Below are 22,778 nucleotides of genomic sequence, written 5' to 3'. Positions count from 1 at the left end.
ATGTTATTATAACTTGTAGTTAATACAAGCTCCCAGCAGCCATTTTACACATTTTATGTTTTGCATGGAGAAACTTATTTCCTGATTAGCAAGGTAGAGTAATTTTTCTTCCAACACCATTGTTGGGTCCCAAGATGTGATTTTATATTTTCACAGTTAAATTTTCCAAGTAAAAATAATCTTGTTTCTCATAGAAGGAGTAACAACCTTCTTAGCATTATTAAAGTCAACAAAGACTTTCTCCTGGACTATAAATAAACAGAACTCAGGTTTAAATGGCATATCAGCAGACACTGAAGTGTTAAATTCAATAACTCACAAGTACCTACATGTGCACAAGGGCTTCATTTGCTCTATTTTTTGTTTCTGTTTTCTATTTGTTCCCTTCATAGAGTTTTTCATTCATTCATGTGGGTCAGAGACCATGTCATCAATGGCCGTGTCCCTACAGTAAATTCATGGCGCAATCCATTATGCTCAGATGGGTATTTGTTCATCCCCGGAAAGACTGGGGTGTTCTACAGAATCCTCTGTTTACTTTCCCAGACATCACACTCCCCGCCTTTTCCTGGAAAAGTGTACCTGAGTTGAGACCAATTTTCACTTTCTATCTTTGTTCTGCAGCTAAGGGGACAATTTACAACCAAATGTGCTTCTCTTTCATGACCCTCCAAGCCCCCACATTGGGTCCCATGTGCAGAACATGCGCTCTCATCATGGCAAGGTCTATCTGCGGCCAAATGCAGGGTGGGGCTGAGCTAGGTGTGAGAAGCAGGAAGTGTCCGTTCGCTCTCAGGCTTCCGGTGTAGTCGCTCCACACATGTTGAGCCACTGCTCTCTCAGACTGGCTCTAAAGCATCTTAGGTAAACAGACTGGGAGTTTCCTTCTGGCCAGTTAAAGAAATGTCTTCAACACTTTGCTCAGTTTATATTTTAGATGCCTAAATTAAGAAACTGCCAGGGGCACCTGAGGTGGCTCAGTCGGTTAAGGGTCCAACTTTGGCTCAGATTATGATCTCTCGGTTCATGTGTTCGAGCCCCACATCGGGCTCTGTGCTGACAGCTCAGAGCCTGGAGCCTGCTTCAGATTCTGTGTCTCCCTCTCTGTCTGTCCCTCCCCCACTTACACTCAGTCTCTAGTTCTCTCTCTCTCAAAAATAAATAAACATTAAAAAAAAAGAAACTTCCATTATTTAGTTCTAAATTAATGTTGTAATTTTTAGTATGATAGCTGAATTTAATAGGATAATGATGGATCTCAAAGATGATACATTCTCCATGTTGACTTTTAGGAAAGTTTTTATATTATAGAGAACATTTCGGCGAATAATTTGATAAAATAAGGCCAGAAACATGAATTCAGTTACTCTAAAACCACCTGGAGAGCTGAAGATTAACTCCAAGAAGCACCGAATAATAGTAACAATCAACATTTATTGAGTACATGATATATGACTCTCACTATTCATTTTTTTAAGTTTATTTATTTATTTTGAGAGAGAGAGTGTGTGTGTGCAAGTGGGGAAGGGGCAGAGAGAGAGAGGGAGAGAGAATTCCAAGCAGGCTCCACACCACCAGTGCAGAGCCCAACGTGGGGCTCGAACTTAGGAACCGGGAGATCATGACCTGAGCTGAAATCCAACACCTAACCGACTGAGCCACCCGGATGCCCCTGCCTCCCACCCTTCTTAAAGGTAAAAGTGTATTAATTTAGTCTTCACAGTAAAAGTGTGAGATAAGTGTTATAATTTCCTTATTTATTTTAGCGATAAAGAGAAACAGAAGTTAAGTAAATTTCCCTTGCACAGTTCTTAAGAGACAAAACATGGACTCAAATCCCTACTCTCTTGCTTCAGAGATCCTATGCTTCACTGCAGTGACTCTAACACAGAACAAGTCTTATTGATGCATCAATAAGACCAATAAAACAAAATGATAGATGATAGATAGATAGATAGATACATAGATAGATAGATAGATGATACATAGATGATACATAGATATCCTTGTGCCCAAGACTATAATTCAAACCGATCCATACTGCAAGCTTCACATCAATCTCAGATATATTTTTTTTTTCACTCAAAACTATCTTCCATTTATTATATCAGGAGCCCTAGACACAGAGATGACCAACAGGCAGAATCTTCCCTTAAGATGTTCATAGTCCAGAAGGGAAGACAGACAAGAAAATAAGTTATTATACTACCTCAAGACAAAAACAATAGAAATAACTCAAAGCTGAAAGGGAAAAGTAGGAAAACAAACTAGGAAGAGAAAAAATATATATTAGGCTTCTATAATGTTGCTATTATAAAATATCATTTAAACTGCATTTAAATCTGCGTATCTGAAATTTCTAGGCTGCTTGAATAGGGAGTTTCCTTTTTTTAATCTTTTGGGCAGGCTGGGGACACAGACCTGGGCTGGGAAGAAGTGTGCAGAATAAGACAACAGGCTCAAAATGGAGTTGCTTATGCTAAGCTCCACGTCACCAAACTGAGGCTTAACTCTTTCCGTTTCCGCTTTCCCAGTAGTAAAATCCTAAGCCAGTCAATCAGGAATCTCCTGGTCAGCCTTAGATAAATCATCCACCTGACAGACCTCTGCCATTTTCTATACAGAAGTAACTTTGTGATAATCAATCCACTTTTTTGCTTCATATGACTTTCTTATTCCTGCTCCCTTCTGCCTGTAAAAGTCTTTCATTTTGTACTGCCCCTCAGAGCTCCCTCTTATCTGCTAGATGGGATGCTGCCCGATTCAAATCAATTTTAACTCAAATAAACTGTTAAAATTTTTAATATGCCTCAGTTTATCTTTTAACACTGGGAAGCCACTCTCATTGCAGCATATTGCTCAGGAGAGAGGACTTGGCCCAGTAAAATCTTGGTTTGATGCTCCTCTCTGGCACTTAAGAACTTTGTGGGTTTGGGTAAGTTACTTATAGTTTACTAAGCCCATACAGACGCCGACCTCAATTTTATTCCCAACTTGAAACGCCTACAACTTCTTTTAAAAACAGAGCATCATTTTTTTTTTATCAGACATTGTTTTCAGTACAGTGCTTCACAAACATTTTCCCATTTAAAACTCACAAAACCTATATCAAGTTTTCACTTCAGTCTTGGGGAAATTAAGCCACGTAGAGGTAAAGTTAAAATGTCCAGGGTCCCGGAACTAATAGATGGTAAAGTTGGAACTCAAACCCAGATGGGGCAGACTGAAGGGTCTGTGCTTGAAAACGTCTCATCATAGCACCGCGTACTTTGCATCTGTGTGAACGCATTTTACTAAGTATTGGATCAAATATTTGCTCCAGAAGTGACTTTTGAAAGTCTATGCTACTTCTAAGCTTGGCCATTTCTAAATAAATACTTTTCAAAGCAAATCGTCTTGGGTTCCTTGGGCCTTGTCAAGACCAACTGAGAAATAATTCCAGCTTAAGAAACAGCCCCGCAGACACATGTCCAGTGAGTAGTAAAGTAAGGATCCCCTCCCAAAACTTGCTAGGTGACTTTGGTTACATGTTTTAATTTGTGCAGATCTCTGTTTGATTTTACTTGTTTTTTAATGGTCCATCAGAAGGAACAATGTCCAGGGGTGCCTGGGTGGATCAGTCAATTAGGCGACTGACGGACTCAGGTCACGATCTTGCAGTTGGTGGGTTCGAACCCTACATCGGGCTCTGTGCTGACAGCTCAGAGCCTGGAGCCTGCTTCAGATTCTGTGTCTTCTCGCTCTCTGCCCCTCCCCCACTAGCACGCCTTCATTCTCTCTCTCTCAAAAATAAACAAACATTTAAAATTTTTTTTAAAAAAAAGGAATGATGTCCAAACCCCTTCAAATAAATTTTGAAATACACCCACGTGGGTAAGTGGACTATCTCACTAATCCCTAATTTGGTCATTTGTTACTACCACCCACCCCGCACTGACTTCTTTCAAAAATATTTTATGCAAGCAGCCTTTATGTCAAAATGTTGTTTTATTTTCATAATGTTTAGGATATTTGCACCATTTGTTTCACAGAGATGTATCATATTATGACGGATACTGCTACAGGCTCGGTAATCAAAGTTATAAGGCTATTTTGTGTTGAGGCAGTTTAATTTATAGTATTTGTTAATATTTTCCTTTGAATTGTATTTACTACTTATTATATGGATTTGTGCAACACTTTTTTAAAAATATTTATTTTGAGAGACAGCATGTGAGCAGGGGAGGGACAGAGAGAAAGAGGGAGAGAGACTCCCAAGCAGCCTCCACATTCAGCGTGGAGCCCAACGCAGGGCTTGAACCCAGGAACAGGGACATCACGACCTGAACGAAAAACCATGAGTCAGCCGCTTAAGTGACTGGGCCACCCAGGCAACCCTAACCTGTGTGTTGCAGTATGTTTAGAAGCATCTCTGGCCCCTACCCACTAGATGTCAGTAGCATCCCCCAGCTGTGACAACCAAGAACTCCTTCAGACCTTGTCAAATATCTCCTGAGGGTCTGTGGGGGGTGGGGACTGACCCAGTTGAGAACCACTGATCTATATGTACATATACACGAGGAATTCCTGAAAGAATGTTTGCCAAAATGAGTGTGGTGGTAACCTTTGGATAGTGAGAATGCACATATTTTGCTTTCTTCTTTGTAGATGAATATATGTATATAATCATTTTGCATGAATGGTTTTACAATATACAGTAAAACCTTGGTTTGCGAGCACAAATTGTTCTGGAAACACACTTGTAATCCAAAGCCCTTGTATATCAAAGTGAATTTCAAGAACCATTGGCTCAGTCATGATCACGTGACATTTGGGGTCACATACTACTCCTATTGCAAGATGTCGCTTGTTTATCAAGTTAAAATTCATTAAAAATATTTGCTCGCCTTGAGGAACACTCACAGAACAAGTTGCTCGCAATCCAAAGTTTTACTGTACGTGGTTTTGCAGGCCTATTTTTTTTTTATTGAGGTGAAAAGTATCAATAGTAAAAAAGCACAAATCTTAATGGTTCTGTTTGATTAGTATTGACAACACACACACACACACACACACACACACATACACATACAATCAGCATATATCATTTTACACAAAGCTATTTTAAAATCTAAGTGTCCTAAAAATGAACACTATATCTTACGGGAAAATCCCAACGCAGTCCACTTTTTCACGTTTTTCTTTTGCTACCCTCGTATCTCCACCTGAGTTCTGCCCATTTCTCCGTGGATGAAGGTGGTCGTGATAGGTGCTGGCTGGAGACAAGATTTTGTAGGACTGAGGCTGAAGCTGACAGTCCTCATAGCAACTAGAAGTGGCGAAAACTACAGAACAAAGCCAAGGACAGTGCAACGCTGGAGACAGAGAGGTCTGGTGTATCCCAAAGGCAGAGGGCTCGGAAGTGGGCTGTAAGTTGGAATCTGGAGTCATGGTCTAGGAGACAAAAAGAAGTCAGAAACAAACAGGGCAGAAAGTTGCCCATGGTGAATTGTTACCTTTTGAAGTATGTTCTTTTAAGAGCTAGCTGACCACTTAGAAAATGAATTATTTCTACTTAGCAGAAAAGACATATTGTGAGTAGGTTAGACCTAAAATGAGCCTGTGGCCCTCTACATCCACTCCGCACCGGGGGGGGCCTTCACCTTCGCTCAGGTTTGCTCATCCTGTCTCACTATCCCACCAGTGTCTGAACCTTGTGTGTTCATCTCACATTTCTTGCCCTGAGTTCATGCCTAAGACGTCAGGACAGACACGGACTTCTGATGCGTCGTGTTCCTTACACATGTTCCTTCCTGATCTCCTCCTCTGGCACTTTTCCCTTCTGGTCCTTTTAAAAAACCATTCCACTGGCCCAGCTTCATTCCCTGTGACCCACCCATATCAAGTTGAATTAACATGCTTGCAGCATAGGAGAGACCATGCAGCACAGAGATCTTCAATATATAGTACAGTAAATAGTAACTGAATTAACATGTCCAGGAAACCTAAAGTCAGCAAACCAACTGCAGTTTACTAGGTGAGGAAATCTGGTAAATAACCAGTCTGTGAAAGGATCATAGCAAAGATTGTGGATTTTAGGCATTTTTTTTTCGGTATAATCTAAGTTCCAAAAATAGTGAGCAGTAAGTTCAAATTTCTGATGGCAGTGTTCTGCGTTCTTCGTCTTTAGACTGCATAATAGATACGGCAATCATTTGAACATAATGTAAACATAATGAAAGATTATTTCTTTTAATTTTCTAGGATGTTGTTTACATAAATAGTACTACGAATGTATCATTCTTTCTATGTACCATTCTTTTCTGTACCATTCCAGTCTAAATGCATAGAATCACAAAAAATGAATCTCTTCTTCTCTCCTCAATTCTCGTGATCAACATCAAGAACTTTTAATTAGGCAGTCTCTAATTTATAGACATTTCAAATGTTTATTTCATTAAGTCAAATGGTTTTATCCAACTGATCTAGTTTATAAAATGTTATTTTTAACGATAAATAGAAATTTGGAAATAGTTTAGTGTAGTGATCCCCATGTTAATTTAAAAAGTTAATCTGAAGAGAAATCTAATTACGATCTTCACTGTTTTGAACAAATATAGACTTTTTAAAGAAAAGATTTTAAAATAATGTGGTTAAATTAGCAAATGCTTGCATTCTCTTACTCTGATTTCAAAATAATCATTTTGCTTTTCTCTTTACCATCAAAGTCAAAACTGTATTCTTTACTGACTAAACATTTTATCATCAAAATTATACACACACACACACACACAACTATCAAGGGTTTAGGGTAAAATTAAAATATGATTCTGCATTAAGGTGTTATTTAATACCTTAAAATAAGTCTTTTACATCTCACAAGATATTTTGAGTTGGAAATATGTAAGGAAATTTTTCCAAAAACGAGAAATCAGTCATAAGGAAGATGAATATAAGTGCAAATTCAAATGTGAAGCTTCTGCTTTTTAATATCTCATTGAATACTGAGTGTTAATGAAAGATGATTTAATATTTCTTAAAATACGTGCTTTAAGTGAACTGGTTCATGATTCATGTGTTCGGTATTTATCATATAAAAGCAAAGTAAATCTCTATGCCCTTCAAAATAATTCTTTGCTGAATTAAATCCCAACTATAGGAAATAATTGCTATTTGGACAGCTTTCATTTTCTATGACAATACATGATACTCTAAAATTCAAATGCTATGATTTATACTGGCCAAACATTGAGCTCTAAGCTTGATGCATTTCTAGACACCGAAATCTCCTATGATTGCTAATGTTGCCAATATTCATTTCATAAAATTGCAAAAGGAACTCTAATTACTGCCAAGAAAGTGATTCCCAAAGTGATTACAACCAGGACAATGTAGTCATGAGAATTGAAAGGTCAAACCCCAAGATCTTCTATGCAGCTATGTGATTTTCAGCAAAAAAGAACGTACTCTATTTAAAGACAAAAAGATAATCACATTTGGATTTATTTTTTAGTATTTTGGATAAAAATTAATATTCAGCTTTTTTAAAATGTAAGTTTCAATACACTTACATATCATATTTTTATGTGAAACTAAATATGTCACAATAAGGTCTTTAGATCGTTGCTAGAGATTTTTTTTAAAAGATGATACACTGATTTGTAAACCGATATTGTATTTGTAAACTTTTTTCAAAGCTTTTCAACTATGATATTTTGGTTAAAAAATAACTGACATTAGACTTAAGAATGATCCTATCAAATAACATACCGCATTTCTTTAAAATATAAACATAGGAGTGCGTGGATGGCTCAGTCAGTTAAGTGTCCAACTCTGGATTTAGGCTCAGGTAGTGATCTCTTAGTTCATGAGATCAAGACCCATGTCAGCACGTGGACTGCTGACAGCATGGAGCCATCTTGGGTTTCTTTCTCTCCCTCTGTCTCTGCCCCTCCCCCACTCACATGCGTTTGCGTGCCCGCGTTCTCTCTCTCAAAATAAATTTTAAAAATCTTCCAAAAAAATAAAATATAAGCATAGCTTTTGGCTAAAATGAACTAAATGGCATGAGGTAGTTTTATGTCTGTAAAAACTATAAAGTCACATTTCCCTGAGACTCAAAAAGTGAACCCAGACTGGATACGATGTCTGGGATTTGCTTCAAAAAATCCAGAAGGAGGAAATGAGTGAAAAGTAAGAGATGACACAAGACTAGTCAGAAGCAGATTATTTTTAATATAAATTGTTGAACACACGAGGAGGGGGATTTGGGGAGAGAGGGGGGCACAGCGGGTAGAGGGAAGGGCAGAAAAGGTGGGACATTATATTATTTGGTCTATTTTTGTAGATGTTCAAAATAAAGAATGTTAAAAATAAATAAAAAATACACGAAGTCCGTGTTCCTGTGTTATTTTTGTATTTTAAATAATACACATATATATTTTACTTTAAGAACAAATTTGTCTAAAAAAAAAAATGTGTAGGGTCTCATTTTCCTTAATTTAGCAGAAGAAAAGTCCTTTAGAGAGAATGTCTCTACTCACGAACGTGCCTATCTTAGCTATTTACATATAGGTAATTTTTTTTTTCTTCGCAAGAGAACCAGATCTGCCTAGGGAAATGTTTCAATAAAACATTTGCTTCAAAATGATCTTTCCTACCATATCAAAGAGCCCATTCCGGTCAAAACTTGTAATCAGTAGTTAATCAATATGTTCAGCCTTTATATCTATTATCTGTGTGATTGGTGAGCTGCACAGGACCTCATTCAAATAACAAATAGGAGATGGCAAGCAGGTGTTCCTGAACCCAGGTAGCCAAAATGAAACAAGTGGTTTTTGCTCACATGCATAGTGTAGCAAAGCAGATAGGAATGCTGTGGGTTGACTAGTAACATAACAAGAGCTATAACAGCTAACATTTATGGGAAGTTCACCATGACACAGGCATTATTTATATCTACATCTCCTTTTATTCTCTCAATAATCTTTGAGATCAGTATTATTAAGATCGCTGTACTGCAGACACAGAAAAGCAGATTCAGAGATGTTACAGACTCCAGGGTTCCCCATGAGGAGTGAATCCAAAAATCAAACTAAAATCTCTCTATTCAAAGTCTGAATTCTTAAACACTATTAATTGGCACATTATGAACCATTAACGTATTACTTTTTTAGTTTTTTAATGTTTATTTATTTTGAGAGAGAGAGAGAGAGAGTGCACGCAGGAGAGGGACAGAGAGAGGGGGAGACAGAGAAACCTAAACAGGCTCCTTGCTGTGAGCACAGAGCCAGACGCAGGGCTCGATCCCATGAACCATGAGATCATGGTCTGAGCTGAGATCAAGAGTCGGACACTTAACCAACTGAGCCACCCAGGTGCCCCTAACATATTACTTTTTAAATAGAACAAACCGTTAGATGTTATGTACTTTTTTTCTTATAAATAAATATATAAAGAAAAGTATAATCTAGAATACTAGTATAAATGATTTATGTATATGAATAGTGTTTACTGAGTATCACTTTTATACATTTTTATTTATTCAGCCTTCAATAAATATTTGTTTCACATGATCTTATGTAAGCTGAGGTACTATATTATATATAATGGGTAAAAAGATGTATATATATGTCATGGTTTCCTTTAGATTTCTCACCTGAAGAAATTTTGGTGCTCATTTCACTGATTTCAAAACTAAGTTTAACCTAATCTCTTTCTCGGAATTAGTATTATATTGGTTTTACCATTGGCCCACCTGAAATCATTTCCATTGCCTTCATAATAGCGAAGTAGTGAGAAATTGACTCAAATTTATCATTTCCGGTGATTGAATAGTAAATTAATCACCAAAAGGTGAACATACTTTGGTGTGCAGTGACTGAAAAATACAAATGGCATGTTGAAAGACATGATTTATAATGATTTTAAGTGCCCATTTTGTGTTTCCCTCCGCCCCTTTAAAATGTATTCACCCCTCAGGTAAGAGCGCACGTCTCCAGCCTTTTTTGCTCACTCAGCCTAAAGAGTCACAAAAATATTCTCGATCCAGTTATGTCCAGCCCAAAATAGTAATTGAAAATCTGATTTTGATTGAATGGGCTTTTTTCCCTCCCCAAGTTCAGGCCTGCTTCACACTGGAAGCCTGCCACAGGTTGTTTTTTGGTTTTTTTTTTTTTTTCCTCTATTTATTATATTTCTTCTATTTCTCACCTCCACGCCACACTTGGGAGCAGCTTTACACTTCCTTATCCAACCCAGGAGTCCCACTCCTGGGTATTCGTCCAAGCAAATTAAAGACTCACGCTCATGTAAACTTTGCACGCAGAGGTTTATAGCAGCATCATTCACGGCCACGGAGAACTAGAAACTGCCGAACCATCCTTCAGCAGGTGAGTGAATAGACAAGCATTACATTTCACAATGTAATACTATTCAGAAACAAAAAGGGAACAAACTAGAGTCATGCAAAAATAGAGATGAATTCTAATGTGTTTTGCTTAGTAAAAGAAGTCAGGTGAAGAATGTTTACCTCTCGTATGCCTCTGTTTATGTGACATTCCAGAAAACAAACAACGATCTGAGCAGGAAACGGATTAGTGGTTGCATCATTTGGAGCTTTCTTAAGGTGATGGCACAGTTCTGAATGGCACTCGAGTGGGGGAGACCCGGGTGTGCATTCATGAATCCCATGAACTGTATATCACAAACTGAATTTCACCGTATGCAGATTTTTACAATTTCCATCAATCAGGACGTCAGGGGGACACTAGGAAGAATGTGGACTGTGACAGATGAAAGTAGCTGTGTGCATGACATGACCTCACGGAAGGGGTAAAGAATAACATTTCCTAAACTACTTCCAAAAGCAATGTTTTGACTTAATGCTCTAAATCGAAAGACAAAAACAATGGCGCACAAACACTGTACTCCAGTTGGTAAATTATTTCCCATAGGACTACACATTAAACATTCTGAAACCATCTCTTGTGGTCCGTAAATGAAAGCTGTTTTTCTCACCGTAGGAGAAAAGAGTAACAAATATAGGAAAGACGGGAATGCTAGAATAAAACTGTGATTCCAGGTTGAAATTGTATAGAGCAATATGAATTCATGTTTATTTCAATAAATAGATGGATAGATAGAGAAATAAACACAGATATGTGTCTACATGTGGATTCGTAAACATATAACATTTCCTAGCTTTATCCGCTTTGTAAGTGACAACTCTAATGAGTGTGGTGATGAACACAGCTAGCTCCAGGTATTGGTTGTTAAATACCATTCTCCAGCAAAGGAACTCGTGCTCCGCAGAACCATGGCTGACTCCTGCACTGGGGCAGGGGAAAGACAAAATGAACCTGGAGAGCCTCATACTATCAGAAACCAAGGAAGTACTCAAAGCACAGAAGGATAAGCACCTGTCAAGGGGACACAGGAGCCAACCTGGAAGAGCTCCCAATGGCCAAAGCTGTAACCATGTGAACAGTAAATAAAGAAATATTGGCTCATTTCCCAAGGAAAAAAATAAATAGCCAAGGTGACATATTGATATAAAGAAATTAATAGAATAAATAAGCAGAGAAGAAGATACAACTCTTCCTTACCAGAAAATTCCAATGAATAAATGTAGAAAGAATAAGGGACAAAGAAAGTCATCATTCAAACATAGTAACTGCTGGGTGCCTGGGTGGCTCAGTCCGTTAAGTGTCTGACTTCGGCTCAGGTCATGATCTCGCAGCTCGTGGGTTCGAGCCCCACGTCAGGCTCTGTGCTGATAGCTCAGAGCCTGGAACCTGCTTCGGATTCTGTGTCTCCCTCTCTCTCTGCCCCTCCCCGCTTGTACTCTGTCTCCCTCTGTCTCTCAAAAATGGATAAACGTTAAAAAAAAAAAAAAGTAACTGCTTCAGGAAAGATCCATGCTGGATGTTAAAATTAGTGGAAGAAACTTTAAGAAGAGGATATTTGTATAGCCTCAAAGTTTCTCCTCCAAAATATTTAGTAATTACTGTGATAGTTTTATGTTCACAAATTCTTTGATATCACTCCCTCCAGGAGGTATAGTTTAATTCCTCTCCGCTTACATCTATATTGACTTAGCGATCCCTTCTAATAAAAGCTGGTTTTGTTAGAACACGCATTGGGACATGTTTGTGCATTGTCTATGTCTGTTTTCCTAGTATCCAGCAGAGCTAAGTCATTGTGACAGGGACCATAGGGTCCACAAAGCCTACAATATTTACTATCCTCTTTTTTACAGAAAAAGGGCAGGTGTCTGGAAGAGGTCGTGGAAGGAGGAAAAGAGTAATTTTGCAGTGGATAACCCTGACAGACATCACCTTACCCAAGTGACCAAGGCTGGCATCGCCAGTGATAATTCAGGTTGATTTCATAAACACTCTGGTATGACACAAAGAGAAGCACAAATCACCTCTCTTCTACCCTCCCCCAAAATCCATAACCAGTAGTCTCCAAAGCTGTCAAGGTCATGAAAGACAAGGAAATATGGGGAAACCCCCAGACTGGAAGAGATTATGAAAACATAATGATTAAATGAAATATGGGATCTTGGAAGGGATTAGGGAACAGAATGGAAAAACTTGTAAACTCTAAAGTCTATACTTTAGGTAATAATATTGTATCAATATTAATTTCCTAATTTTGCTATTGTGTGTGATAGTAACATTATAGGCAGGTGGATAAAGGGTATTTGGGAACTCTGTTTTCTCTTTGCAACTCTTCAATAAGTCTAAAATTATTTCAGAATAAAAAGTTTTTAAAAATAAGGTGCAGGGGCACCTGAGTGGCTTCATCGGTTAAGCATCTGACTCTTGATTTTGGCTCAGGTCACGATCTCACAGTCCATGAGTTCAAGCCCCGTGTTGGGCTCTGTGCTGACAGCTCAGAGCCTGGAGCCTGCTTCGGATTCTGTGTCTCCCATTCTCTCGTCCCATCTCCCTGTCTCTGCCCCTCTCCTGTTCATGGTCTGTCTCGCTTTGTCTCTCAAAAATAAACGTTAAAAAAAATTTTTTAGGGGTGCCTGCGTGGCTCAGTTGGTTAAGTGTCTGACTTCAACTCAGGTCATGAGTTTGTGGGTTCAAACCCCACATCAGGCTCTGTGCTGACAGTTAGGAGCCTGGAGCCTGCTTCAGATTCTGTGTCTCCCTCTCTCTCTGCCCCTCCCCAGCTCATGCTTATTATTAAATTAATTAATAATTTAATATTCTTATATTAAAATAAAAATAGTAAAATAAATAAAAATAGGGTGCAGTTTTTACCATACTCCCACAGCATCACTGAGGAAGCACAAGCAAACTAGTTAAGGACCAAGCAAGAAATGTCTACGTGGTACTTTGGGGGAATAATGATATACTGGGACAAAAAGAACTCTTTTCTTCGGAATCATAGGTATAGAGATGCTACAATCTTCACATGCAGGTGCCCATCCTGTGGTTACAAAAGGAAGCAGATCAAAGAAAAAGAGGGACGGGCAGATCAAATCTGCTGAAATTATTTGAATCAAGTGCAGTCTCCTGGATTCCCAACTTTGTCATAAAACAAAATCACTTTTGTTGCTTAAAAAAAAAAAGCAGCAAGAGCTCCATTATAGCAACATATTACAATGACAAGCTTTCCAAGTGGGATAACAGAATGTTCTCCATTTGTTAATTGGTTGTCATCACTCAGCTCTGATAAAAAGATCACAGGAAATATTATTTGAGGGCATAGATGCAAAAGGATCATAATACTAATGAATAATTTTATTGATTAGTCTAGAGCTCAATATCGGATTGAGGCTATAAGAGGGAGAAAATTCATCTGCATGAACATAATTGTAGGTAACACTATGTGGTGAAAACCTGGCATTATGACTTTGGGAAAGTCTCTTAAATCTCTGGAATTTCTGTAGCGTTATTTGCAAAAATGGATATAATAAACGTCTTCGAGGGGATGTCATGAGGGTGCCGAATGAATTAACAGATGTAAAAGCACATGAGAAAATGTGAGCTACCATATAAACATAAAGGGTTGGTGTTATCAGTTACAACCCATGGAAGGGTGTTCCTGATATATTTCTCTTAGCCAAATGCTAGAGTTTTAAGACTTCAAAATGTCCGCTCAACCAGCTGGGGAGACATGTGTATGAACAACAAACCCTAATGTCATCGGGGAGCACAGGCGGGAACGATGCTCATAGGTACCATGTCTTACACATACAAAGTCAGGTTAAGCTGGACTGAGAAATTCGGGCAGTTTATGGACCATTATTTTTATGTCATTTTCTAAGACAGCTTTGTTGATGTGGAATCAAAATACAGCGATCTGCAGATACTTAAAATGTACATTTTGAGAAGGTTGGACATATGTATGCACCCAAGAAACCATCACCACCATCAAAGCAAGGAACATATCCATCATCCTCCAAAATTTCTTCATGTTCTTTTGTAATATTGCCCCCTCTGCATTCCCTGTGCCTTGCCCCCATCCCTAGACACACACTGATCCTTATATGATTTTGAACCAAATCATAGGGGTTCCAGAAAAATACAGTTTTGCCCTTAAGCAAAATTTAGAGTTTTTTTGTTGAATTTAAAAGTTTCCTCCTCTGTTTTTTTAATGTAATACAAGAATCTAACATCTATATTATGAAGTGAAGGGGCGTGTGTGCGTGTGTGTGTATGTGTGTGAAACAGAGAGAGAGACAGAGATTCCCCTCGTTATAACAAATTGTATGGCTCCCCTTTTCTAATACTCAATAAATACAGAACTGCTGTGGGGTTTCTAAGATTTTAGTAATATGTTTGCAGCCTAGGTAGTAATTTAGTTTCTTAGGTTGGCAATTTAAGATAAGTGTCCCTGCCAACAGAACCCTAGATGTCCCTCATCCTGACATTCTATTATTACTGTCAGCAATGGGACTTTTGGTGGTTTTTTTCCCCAATCTATGCTTTTTTTCAACTTTTCTTATTTTTTGCAAGAAACTGAAATAGTGTTATCCACTCATGAAAAATGCAACTTTTCATCTTCCATGCCATGATGATGGGAGATCATACACTGATAGTCTTCAGGTTGGAATTCTGATTTCTTATTTAAAAAAAAAAGAAAATGAACCTAGTAATGATTGAAAACCTGAGGCTTAGATACAAGATGAAAGACATTTAGTGTTACCCATCTTTTTAAAAAATTTTTTAACATTTATTCAGTTTTGAAAGGCAGAGGGAGACAGAGCGCAAATGGGGGAGGGGCAGAGAGAGAGGGAGACACAGAATCCGAAGCAGGCTCCAGGCTCCGAGCTGTCAGCACAGAGCCCCAAGCAGGGCTCGAACTCACGGACCGCGACATCATGACCTGAGCCGAAGTTGGCCACTTAACCGACTGAGCCACCCAGGCGCCCCAGTGTTACCCATTTTTTTAAACAACCTCTTTGACCACAGTAACATAATGGTTTTAATCATGTTTTCATTTCTCTATTTTTGCAAAAAATAAACCTGTATTGTTCCCCATTGATTCCATAAGATGCAAGGTCATGTTGCTTCAATATGGATAGTACTGAACCAGTATCCCCACCGGTGGCGCTCCTTGAGAGGGCATCAAAACGTGTCAATAAATGTTTCCTCTCATGCTCCTTTTACAATTCTCCTCTTACCAAAGTACCTGAAGTCAAGTTCAGCAGATAAATATTCTCCCATTCATTTCCACTTCCGTTTTGTATAGTTTTTATAAATATGATATCATTACGTTTTGCATTCACAACTTTCCTGTGTAAGGATTTCTATTACGAAAGCAGAAGGGTTTAAAAGCATGAGCTTTGACATGATAAACTTGGGTTAAAACTTTACCACCACCCCTTCCTGGTTTTAGAATCTCAGCCAAGTGCCTAATTTTTCTAAGCCTCAACTTCACTTCTGTCAAATATAAAAACCTTAACGGTAGAGGAGCTGTGAGGTTTAAGTGAGAAAATGTATATGAAGCAGTAACCAATGCTTGTCGCATAGTAAATGATCAGTAAATGTTAGCTCTACTTACTATTCCTCTAATCATGACTACGGCTATAAACTGGATGAAGAAGAAAAAAGCAAGATTCATATTTAGATGTGAGAATAGGCCCCCATCCAATCTAGACAAAAATACAGGCAATATTATATTTTCCTTTTTCCAATTCGAGCATGGAAAATGTTACCGCAAAATAACCAGAAAATTGGAAACTTTGCATGTGTGAATCTTTTTTTAAAAAGTTTGCAAGTCAGACTGCAAGTGTTTGTCTCAATGGACTAATACAAGAGACCATATGAATAGGTTTCTGAGTCATGCACCACTTTTAAGTATCCTGCTGAAAGACGCGTAGGCGCAAAATCTGTTCAATATAGTCCCTTGTGCTGTCTCTCTCCTGCTGTGAATGGATCGTAACGAGTGGGCAAAAGAAAGTATCAAATAATTATAAGTGTTCAGGATCTAACTTCTCATTCATCTCCAACAGACGTGTGAGCTGAAAGTATAATTTTTAATGCCACCTACGGTGCAGCCGCTGAGAATTTCTTCTGTATCTGTAGATAGGAAGCTTACAGATCACACGGCACTGGGCCTGCCCCCATGGGGTTACAGCCAATTGAACTATAACATTCCCAAGCCAAGAAGATGCTGTGCTGTGCACTCTTTAGCTTTCCATTATGAGATAGGTGGTTACACTAAGTTTAAAACGCCTTATGCTCAAAGGAGAAGACTTTCTGGTTCACACTGAATAAGAAGACAAATATCATGGATCTACAAAACCCTGCAAGTGCCGTACCTCACAAAAATTCTTGAATTCCAGTTCTCAAAAGGTTTTTTAATTAATATCTAAGATCGTGAGTCAAATTTTGTTTGGGGTCAATAAAATGTGCCATTAAAATATACATTTCTGGTTGAGTAGATATCTGCGCTCTTAAGGAATCAGATTCAAAATTTCAAGAACTTTTGAAGTGGTTTCCTTGAAAGAATGTCAAAAAGAAAATTAAAAAAAAAAAAATCCCTAACAACAATGGTGTTTTCACATATAAAGGCTGGTAGCCATCCTGTCTCTTTTATGAAATCAGCATAGAGGATAAATATGTTTCTGAAGTCTCAACACTTTCCTTTCCCCAAGAATATTATAAGAACGTGACACTGTGCCTGTAAATCATTGGGTACCTACATGCTACTTTAACCAACAAAATAAATACTGTTTCCTCTGTAGGTCTTATTTTCTGCGGAGTCTGATTTAGTTAAGAGAGCTTCATAATTCCTTGCGCTCTAGCAAAAGTTGTAGAATGCATGCAGTGTAAGAGTAAACAAAATTATTTAAGACTTCTTCAAAATGCAGTGAATTGAGGCTACATAAACACAGAGTAAAACTACATTACCTCCTATTTAATTATGTTTATGAGAGCCTAAAATATTGGCGAAAGACAAGCTGCCACACGCGTCACAGAGTCAAGGACAGTTAAAATTTGTCTTCATTACAAAGACAGCAAAACGCAGTCAAGGCTCATGTAGATGGCTGTTGTGTCATGGAACGATGGGTTAATACCACCTTTGTGTCACTTAAATACCAGTCGGTTGCCATACGGCTCCTTAAAAAAAGATCACACCTGCTAATGTGTATTTGTCAAAATTCAAAACCTAAACAGTTGAAAAAATATGGTGACAGAACACTGGGGGTGCCAATAAGTTTGAGTTATAGTCCCAAGAATCCAGGAACCTAATTTAGAGTCTTCTCCTACATAAAATTATCCCCTGGGCAATGTAATTTAAAGATTTGATTTTCTGGTGTTCTGGTGGCCTACATTTAGCAAAAAAAAAAAAAAAAAAAAAAAATTGGATTTATTTATTTTATAGACTTATTCCTTGCTATTTAAAAGGTTTTCTTTAATTGGTCTCCTGCATAAAAACGGTGTCTCAAGTGAAGAGAAGACTATTATCACTGAAATAATTCAACAAGAAAGAATCTGATATCATTTGTCCTTTATTTTACTGAACTATTTTATATCTAGTTATGTCATGCTGGTTTAAATAGAGCCAAAGATTAAAAATTAATGATAATAAGCCTGCATGGATTTGAAAATAGAAGGAGTTTGCCCATAGGCTACAGGCAAAGCAGTCTCCCCTCCCCATAGTAAAAGTCTGGGCTCTGACCCATAGGTCTAGAAACTATTATGCATACTTATACATAGGTGGGCTAGTGTTCAAAAACAGAGAAGTTCAATCTGTTTTCTAGCAGCTTTTCACTAAAGCTGAACTTTCACAGTATTCTGAGCAGAGAGGGAGAGAGGATCTGAGATTTCATATTAATATTCACACCCAAGGATAATAATAATAATCATACATATTAAGTACCTATTATCAGCCAGATAACATAGGTGATGTACATAACTAACACTAATACACTATGAACAAAGCTAAGAAGGAGTTATGTTCCCTAGATTGTGGGAGTTCACAGAAATGAGGAGAGATCAGGGAAGTTTCCATAGGAAGTGCAATGATCATTTGTTAATATGGTTGGGCCAGGGGGTGCCCAGATATTTGGTTAAACATTATTCTGGGTGTGTCTGTGAGGGTGTTTCTGGAAATGATTGACGTTTAAATGGGTAGACTGAGTGAAGTAGATTGCCCTTCCCAATGTAGGCGGGTCTCATCCAACCTATTGATTGAAGACAAGATAGAAATAACAGATAAGCTAGAAATCTTTCTCTCTGCCTGATTGTTTTTGAGCTGGAACAGGATTCTTCTGCTTTCCATCTCAAATAGGGACTCAGACTACAACTATACCAATGGCTGTCCTGAGACTCCAGCTTGCCGAGTGCATATGGTAGACTTCTCAGCCTCCATAATTAAGTGAGCCAATTCCTTGTAATAAATCTCTCCATATATAGATATATAAGTTTCCACTAAGGGTGGAATTGGCAGGTACCCTGAGATCAAAAGCATTACAGGAAAAAAATGATGGTGCCGTAAATTAAAAAGAAAAAATAAGAGGATTGATTTGAGCAGAAAACCAATTTGGAAACAATTACAATAATTGCAGAAAGAGGTTATTAGGCCCTGAGTTAGGATATGGGGATGACACAAAGTAGGAAATTTTAGCAGAATGTTTTGACAAATTGGATTTGTGAAATGATGGAAATGGGAGTCCACACTAATACTTTGAGTCCAAATGACTAGGAGAATATGAGATACTCATTAAAGTCATGATATCAAGGTGATGAAAAGTATTCACCATAGTAAGATTTCTATTTCTTGCTACTTTTTTGTACTCATGATAAACATATAGAGCCATCTCCCTAATTTACCACAAAGCTATTATATAAACCATAAACAATACTAGAATTCATGAACTTCCAAATGGTCATTCTCAGTTACAACTATTGACTTATGTTCAGTGTTAGTTAAATTGCGATATTGCTCATCAGCCAATGTGGAGCTGGAGGGACAAGAAAACAAAATTCGTTTTTTAGACACATCTCCAAGAAAGACATCCAGATGGCCAACGAGTATATGAAAAAATGTTCAACGTCACTAATCATCAGGGAAATACACATCGAAACCTCAATGAGCTATCACCTTACACCTATCATGATAGCTATGATCAAAAAAGCTAAAGACAACATGTTGACAAAGTTGTGGAAAAACGGGAACACTTGCACACTGGTAAGAATACAAAAAATGGTGTAGACTCCATGGAAAATAGTGTTGAGGTTCCTCCAAAAATTAAAAATAGAACTACCATATGATCCAGCATTCCACGTCTGGGTATTTATCCAAAAAAAAAAAAAATTGAAATCAGAATCTCAAAAAGATATTAGCACTCCTATGTTTATTGCACCATTATCTACAACAACCAAGATATGGAATGCTAGTCAGCCTCTTATTTATTTTATTTTTATTTATTTATTATTATTTATTTTATTTTTCATTCATTTACTCATTTATTTATTCACAGAGAGAGAGAGAAAGAGTATGAGTGGAAGAGGAGCAGAGGGAGAGAATCCCAAGCAGGCTCCTTGCTCAGCACAAAGCCCAATGCGGGACTTGATCCTGTGACCCTGGGACCATGGCCTAAGCCAAAATCAAGAGTGGGGCGCTCAGCCAACTGAGCCATCCAAGCACGTCTCAGTCTTTTAAAAAGAAGGAAATTTTGCAATATGCAACCACATGTATGAACCTTAAGAACATCATGCTATGTGAAATACGCCAGTCACAGAAAGGCAAATATCACATTATTCCCCTTATATAAAGCATATAAAATAGTCAAATTCATAGTATCAAAGACTGGGATCTGTGGTTGTCAGGGGCTATTAGGAGGGGGAAATGCGGAGTTGCTAAGCATAAATTTTCAGTCACCCAAGATGAGTAAGCTCTAGAGAGCTTACACAACATTGTACCTACAGCCAACAATTACATACTGAACATTCAGAAATTTGTTAAAAGAATAGATCTCAAATTAAGCATTCTTACTAAAATAAAATAAAATAAAATACTTCCTTTCCTTTCACTTTCACTTTAGGATAGTGACAATGACAAAGAGTGAAAAATCTTAAACAAAGGGATTCTCTTTGCCTCCAAGTTTCCCTGAATACAGACCTGTCTTTAATGAAGTCTTATAATGACCATACGAGTAAGAGTACATGATCTTTTTTCAAGAAAGAGCTGTGGAAAAGAATTGTGTCAGCATGCTATTGACCAGCTGTTCAACAGCAATACACATTCCTGCTTGAATCATCACCAGCTCAAACCTTAGCCAAAATTTATAACATATCAATTGGTGGCTTTCCAAACTTTGTCTTCAGCTAGCTCTGGAGCAAAACTGACTCAGGACAATTCACAGGATGCTTACCCTTCCAGAAGGGTGTCAGAAATCAGAGCAGTTTTCTGAGCTGTATCTCATCTTTACTATATAGCCTTTAAAAATAATTCAAAATGGATATATATATATATATATATATATGCTTTCCCAATAATACTTCCAACAAAATCTCCAGGCCTTCTTAATACCTCTACATCAAACCAATCTCATCTGACAAATTCTATCACCAATAGATTCATCTGTGCCTTGCGAATCCTGTGCCTGTTACTCAAAAAGATTTTGTTTCCCTTCTAAATCCATTTAAATCCTCTTTCGAGCCCAGTCTTCCATAACCAACCCACACGGCCATCAGCCTAAATTATAAATGGGATCACAAGTACGTACTTAACTTTTCCCTAGTCATTCCTTGCCCTACTCTGGTCCTTCCCTTTGCCCACCCTGTCTCTGTTTGTAAGATTCCAGAACCATCGTGCCTTCATCACATTCTCTCTGCCTGTTTAAACCTTGCTTGCAATCCACCTCCCCTGGAGAGCTTTGATATCGCCACAACCTGAAAACTGTCATGTCACCTCGGGCCATGATTGTTTTTTTGATCTTATTTTCATGCCCCTTTCTCCTCCTACTCACTTTGCCTAGGCCTCAGCACCTTCCTTCTTCTCTGAGCCTTAGACTTCTCATGTCAACATGGAAAATGATTAGAAGACACCCGCCATGCGTTGCCATTAGACTAGTTGAAGTAATTGGTGGTAGTAACAGCAACAGAATTCTCGATCCTCATAAAAAGCCAAGCTCATAACCACCATGGTTTGGCACGAGCTTACCCTGGATCTGAACTTAGCTGGATCTTTCTTGTCGTTTAGGTCTTGGCTCAGTATTGCCTCCACCTCAGGGACACCTTCCCGTGCCGTTTGACGTCGTCTGTTCTTGCATGCAAATCGCCCTCCATTTTATTATCCTGCATTTTTGTTAATGATTATCATCATTTAAAAGTGCCTTGTATATATCACTTGGATCTCCACCCTAGAATATAAACTTCCCGAGAGCAGAAATCTTTCCTCTCTCGGGTATTCAATCTCCAGACCTGGAAAAGCACCTGTTCCACACTAAATACCCAGGGAATGTTTATGAATAAATAAATGAATAATTTATTTCAAAGTTACCTCAAGTACCATGAGGAGACAAACTTCTTTGGGTGTCTCATGTTTCTAGACATCTTTAAAGCAGAGGCACTGCCTGATTTTGTGCTAGACTGTCTCTTCAGGCAAGGTTGCATACGAACAATCTTGGAAAGGCAGACACAATCTCTCCCTCTGAAGCCAAGGGAGGGTTTGATGCCGGTCTTGCAAGATGGAGACAGAGATTCCCTTTGGAGACAAGTCAGACACACGCGCTAACGTCATAATGTCTTTGTGCAAGACAAAGGTGAAGCAGGCCCACTGACCAGACTAATCAGACTTCCTAAACTCGGAGTTCCTGTCCCCTAACACACCCACTGTGTGCACAGTTGTCCACTCTTTGTGCTGCCCCGTGGGAACCGGTGATCAGGGCGCCGGTGCAAATGCTGATTCTCTGGCCATTGCTTCTGTCTCTAACTCGTGAGTTTTGTGTCTTTTTTTATTTTGTCTTAGAGAGAGAGAGAGCGCACAGGTGGGAGGGAGGGGCTGGGGGGGGAACAGAATCTGAAGTTGGCTCCATGTTCAGCCCCAAGCCCAACACAGGGCTGTATCTCATGCCCCTGAGGTCATGATTTGAGCCAAAATCAAAAGTCAGGTGCTTCTGCTAGGAATTTACCCAAGGGATACAGGAGTACTGATGCATAGGGGCACTTGTACCCCAATGTTTATACAGCACTCTCAACAATAGCCAAATTATGGAAAGAGCCTAAATGTCCATCAACTGATGAATGGATAAAGAAATTGTGGTTTATATACACAATGGAATACTACTTGACAATGAGAAAGAATGAAATATGGCCTTTTGT

Source organism: Panthera uncia, chromosome C2, assembly GCF_023721935.1.
Source record: "Panthera uncia isolate 11264 chromosome C2, Puncia_PCG_1.0, whole genome shotgun sequence".
NCBI lineage: Eukaryota > Metazoa > Chordata > Mammalia > Carnivora > Felidae > Panthera > Panthera uncia.
Note: the sequence above shows the minus strand (reverse complement) of the source record.